Source organism: Equus przewalskii, chromosome 17 (assembly GCF_037783145.1).
Source record: "Equus przewalskii isolate Varuska chromosome 17, EquPr2, whole genome shotgun sequence".
Taxonomy (NCBI): Eukaryota; Metazoa; Chordata; class Mammalia; order Perissodactyla; family Equidae; genus Equus; species Equus przewalskii.
Window position 1 is genome coordinate 62303160 of NC_091847.1, and position 5995 is coordinate 62309154.

General features: G+C 33.2%; 1 pseudogene; it reads left to right on the top strand.

The window, feature by feature from the left end:
* The first annotated feature begins 5494 nt into the window (after window positions 1–5494).
* LOC139076888 (U6 spliceosomal RNA) lies at window positions 5495–5554 on the top strand (annotated as a pseudogene).
* Window positions 5555–5995: the final 441 nt, after the last annotated feature.

Below are 5995 nucleotides of genomic sequence, written 5' to 3' on the forward strand. Positions count from 1 at the left end.
AGAAAAACGTAGTTTAAAAATGATGCCACGCTAAATCCTGTGTTGAGTTATTCATCCTGAAATAAAAAGAAAAACAACTGAGCCTCATGACCAACATCAAGTTGTTTTAAGAATGATGGATGGATACAAAGGTATCTGTATTTTTAGTGTATGTATAAAAAATCAAACGAAAACAAAGATAGAGGGAAGATTTCCTAACTCTAAGACTATCTGCATTGGTAACTGTGGATTCAATTATAACTTGATTTTTGTTTGTTTGTTTGTGCTCATGTACAAAGTAATGATAATCTTGTGAGAAAATTTCAAATGTTGAATAAGAGTGTGAATTAACACATGTTACATTTAGACATCCATGACTTCTTTTCATATTCTGTACAATACTTGTCAGGCCAATAGTAAACAGTTAACTCTAATTCCTGCTTTCATCCAATCATGGGACTGGTTGCTCTATCTCTAGTAAAGTAACTTTGGATATCTTAACATTTAGCTTATACTTTTGTGCATTCCCTTGTGCCTCCAAGGGCCCACCATCATTCAACATTTTGCCAAAGTTTTTTTTTTTAACTTTTTTTTTAACCTGAGCTAACATCTGTTGTCAACCTTTTTTTTTTTCCCTTCTCCTCAAAGCCCCCCAGCGCGTAGTTATATATTCTAGTGGTAGGTCCTTCTAGTTGTGCTATATGGGACGCTGCTTCAGCATGGCCTGATAAGGGGTGCTGGGTCCACACCCAGGATCTGAACCAGTGAAACCCCTGCCACAAAGCTGAGCACACGAACTTAACCACTCCGCCACCGGGCTGACCCCGAAAAAGTTTTTTGTTTGTTTGTTTGTTTTTAATTGCATATGTATCTGGCACATACAACAAACCAGAGGCTGAAACTACGGTCAGATGGGATTTCCCATGTTATCTGAATACTGTAGATCTTACATGTCCTTATTTGAAAATGCATATTTTAAATAGATAATGTGATGTATTTCCAAAATACAAAACTATATTTTATTAGGAAGAAACAGATCTAAAAAGAAAAAAATAGCAATAAATCAATAGTTTTCCAAATACAAAAACACATAGAAATTGCTTTAACTGAGGATGGGTACATAATGGAGAGAAGTTGGAAAGAATAAATGGAGAAGCACAAATATACACTATAAAATTCCTATGCGACAAGCAGCTCTGCTAAGAATACATGTTGGAATTACCATAGTGCAAACTAAGGAGTTGAAAGCTTTGGGAGAAGACAATATGAATCATATGCTACTCATATCTTGTTAAGAAATGAAATATATTTGTACCTAGTCCAGAGCTACTGAATTGAAAGGTAATACCAAGGAAGGGGAAAATATTTTAGCGTAACTACTGCATTGTTCTTGGAAAAAGATACTCTAAATTTTAATAAATAGTAATAATAAAAGAAAAAAGCAACATATTATATAAAGTTAAAAGGGGCAAATAAAATTTTGCCTAAAAGCAAAGAGACATGCTAAATAATGTATAAAATATTTGATACTTCTCTGAGATAAAAATAAAGAAACAACCAAATGCCAGAAAAGAATAAATAAATTCAGAAAAATAGGTGCAAGAAGATGTTCTAGTTTTGGATCAGATACAGATCTTGGAGAGGGTAAGAACATGTGGATTTTTTATACCCATGTAGCTTCCCTATCTGGCTCCATGAGTCAGGAACTGGAATTGCCATACCAGATTTCAAAATATATTTTAAAGCCATTGTTTTAGGATAAATTTTCTTCCACATAAGAGAAAAGTTGATTGAGGTTTTATCTTTGTGAATATGTGATGCTGACGAGAAAGGGGTAGAAGACATTTCTAGAGAGATACAATTAATTCATTCTTATGGAATAATAGACCTATCTACATATTTAACAAGATTCCCAGCTGATTCTTAGGCACATTAGAGTTTAAGTAGCATTGACTTGTGTATATGGTCCAATAAAAATAAGAGCATTCTATTCCAGATAGTTTAGTTCAAACTGACTTTAAAGGAAAGAGTTTATTCCATTTGATTCACCATCAACACTCAGTTACTTTATATTTAATGCTGAAATAAGATTATATAGGTTATTTGCTGTCTAAATAGAAGCATAAAAACATTTTAATTTCATGCAAATGCCCATTGGAGAAATTATTCCAATAAATCTATTTTATCTCTGTTTTTATTTGTATCTTAGTAGCACAAGTAGCTGAGCCAAGTTAGAGTAATTTTTAAAAACATGGTAGTTTCCAGAAATTTAGTAATGAAATAAAATATACTGTATAATCAAAGGCAGATTTTTGGTTATGTTATTTGTTAGACAGTGGAAAATTTGGTTTAACTGTTCTTGTAGATTCTTTCCTTTCTCCTAGGGACCATTTAACAATCCAAAGACATCACTATCTAGGAAAAAGGTTTGATTATTAATTGCTTAAATGATAAATCAAGTCAAAATGATAATGTGGATTCTGAATCTGAGAGATTTTGATGGCTGGTTAATTTCTAACAAATACTTAATAAATGCCGTCTACACAGAAGTAACTGAATAATACAGACACTCTTTGTGCCCTGTTGAATTTATGTCCAAGTGTGGGATAGTCATAATTCGTTGAAGTCAAGATTTGGGGCTGAACACTCAGTCTTTTATCCTCTCCTGTATTAAGAGAGAAAATGAATATTGGATTATTTGGAGTACATGAGTTTGTTTATCTTCTGAAGGGAATTTGAATTTTGGTCATAAAGCCTTAGAGCACATCTGGCATATAGGATAAGTAAACTGATAAGTCATTAGACAAACTGCAAAGGGTCACAGTGGAGCGTGTGCTCAGGCATGAATATGGGGACTGCACCCTCAGGGAGTGCTGAGGCATTTTTGGCCTGCTGCTTTTATTTGTTCTACATGATTTGCTAAGCAAACAAAGGAAGATGGGGAGCTAGCTTGTCTGAGTGTGCCAAGGCTGCGATCAGGCTCTTCACCCATTCTTTCCAGCCCGCCATCCCTGTGAGAGCTGCAGATGCAGAAGAGCTGGCTGCTGCACCAAGGTAAAGATGGCACAGTAGCCAGGAAGAATGACGAACTACAAAAAATGTGAACTACAGATGCTGCATTGGAAGAATACACAGAGTTGGGAAAAAACAAAAGAAAATTTAAAGGGCATAAAATATTCATGGAAGGCAAAAATTAAAACTCACTCTCTTAGATATTTAGATAAGCAAAGTTTGTGTATTTAAATACACTACAGGTAACTGATACAAATATTGCTGTGAATTGTATGAAAATAACATGGGAACTCAAACATGATGGAAACTGAATTTATAGAGGAGAAAAACTGTCACCTGTAAGAGAAAATGGTTTGCTAAGACACACCGTAAATTTGAAGGAGGATTGAAATTACAACCTGAGCCTCATAATTCCTAGTTTGCTCCCCTCTCTCATCATCATAACATACTCTCTGTATCACCAACATCACTCACATTAAGTTGCTGCTCAACATGCTGTTCGATTATTTTCTCAAACATTATTGCTTAATAAATTCAAATTATTACTTTTTGTTTTGATAATAAATGAAATGAACATGTGCAACTTTTGTTAAATTTCTCACTTTATTAAACAAATTATAATAATAAAATATTTTAAGTAATATAATGTATATTATAATTTTCCTGTAACATTATTTCTATTATTGAACTCTTTTGTTGTTTTTGGTTTTATTTTCTTAGTTCATAAAAAACTGCGGTATGCTGTACTCTTAATCCTTTTGGGGAATATTAGTCACATTTTTAAAAAGCCTCTTCCATTCTTTACATTACATCTATATATTTTGGAATCTGTAGTTCAGTTTTTATATCCTGATTTTTCTCTTTCTGCTGCCAGCTTTCTTCAAATATGTTAATCTTTGATTAGTATTTCATATTGATAAATGATTATGTTGATTAGTACCAGTATGGGAATTGTATTCTTTTGCAATGGTGGAAGATTGCAAACAACTTAGTTTTCTTTGCATTATGCAAGGAATAAATGTAAGCTCTGAAAAAACGGACAGGTTCTAAGTAGAGGCAGCCTCCCTTTTAAAGTGTACTATTAGGGAGATGCTTACCCTCCAACTCATTATAATAATAAGGATGCTACTCTGGTGTTGGCATACTTAATATTTATTTCAAAAATGAATGGCACTGTATTCCTCTGCTTTTTTTTTCTCCTTGTCTAATTTAGGGATTGAAAATTGTCTTAACCTCTGTCTGCTCTCCAGTTCCCACACTAGTACCCTTCTCCAGAAGGGTTATTTAGAAAGTGTTTCTTGGGTTTAGCTAAAGGCAAATGCTACAGCCAGTTGCTCCTTGTACACAGTACGTTTACATTTTTAAAGACAGTCCTTTATTACCATGATTTCCTCCCCAACAGCCCATTACTGCATTCAGATTCTCTACTGCATTCCTTTCTAGGCACAAGTAGAGTTACACCTTCTTCTCCAAATATCTGTCAGTCAATAAATTGTCTCTCTCTCTCCTCAGAAAGTTGTCAATGTTTATCTTCTGTTGATGGCACTATTTTTTATTTTGATATGGATTTATAACTTTGTTATTACTATTTTGTATATCACCTCGCATGTCAACAAGATTTTATGAAGCAGAAAGGGTAAATTATATACTCTGACATCTTGAATTAGCTACTCATTTGCTTTTTATCTTTATTTTTCATTGTTTTGACTGTATATTTTTAAAAATTCATATAAATCTGTCTATCTTGTTTGTAGTTTCTTCGTATTTTCTGTAGTTTTTATTAGCAATATTTTGCTCTCTCTAATAATACACAGTATTTTCTGACTATTAATTTAAATTATTTCAAGCTTTGACCAATGTTTTTCTCTTCCTATTTGCTGATGAAAAACACAACGGGCAAAGATATAAACAATAATTATGAGTGTATGATTTACCAACCTCCACTTGAAGGAGAAATGATGGAGTCCTAGCGGGTATTGTGTAATGAACAAAAGGTAGGACCAAAGTGATGTGGACCTGGGATTTAAGTAGATTGTACTATAACAAGAACACAATTAAAGTATTTATGGGACATCGCAACCCTATACTTCTCCCAACTAGCATGAGTTATAAGCAGTGAAATAAACTAAATATTAAGAAAGATCTGTCTTGGCATTGCTTCCTAGAAGGAAACTTAAGAGATAGGAAATGATGGCACCCATTCCCTAGCTTCACCTGTAAACTGGCTCAGGTTTTTGCTAATTTGCTGGTATTTTTTTATCTTTCTATTCCTACCTTTTACCAAAATAGGTCAAACAAATCCAAAGGGAGAGTCATTATATCAACCATACAGGATTTTTTTGTGACATTCTGACTATGAAATTTTGAATTCTCTCAAACTTTCTGTGGAAATATAATGAATATGTTCAATTCAATCTATTTATGACATGACTTTTTCTATGTCCAATATTGTGACATCTTTTAAATTTTTCCTTTGGACACTTTTTTTATAAAAGTAAATGTTGTGCTCACTTAAGCAGCACTTATACTAAAATTAGAATGATACAGAGAAGATTAGCATGGCAACTATTGATTGACCTAAAAGGATACATTAACAGTGACACAATAATCATCAGGGACCTTAACACATCACTGTCATCAATGGATAAATCAACCAGACAGAAAGTCAAGAAGGAAATAGTGGAACTAAACAAAAAAACTGGACCAGATGGACTTAAGAGATATATACAGAACACTACATTAAAAATCAGCAGAATACACATTATTCTCAAGTGTACATGAAACATCCTCAAAGATAAACTATATGTTGGGAAACAAGGCAAGCCTCAACAAATTTAAGAAGACTGAAATCATATCAAGCATCATTTCCAACCATAATGCTATGAAACCAGAAATCAATTACAAGAAAAAAGCTGAGAAAGTGAAAAACATGTGGAGACTAAACAACATGCTAGTGAACAACAAATGGATCATTGAAGAGATTAAAGGAGAAATCAAAGAAAAT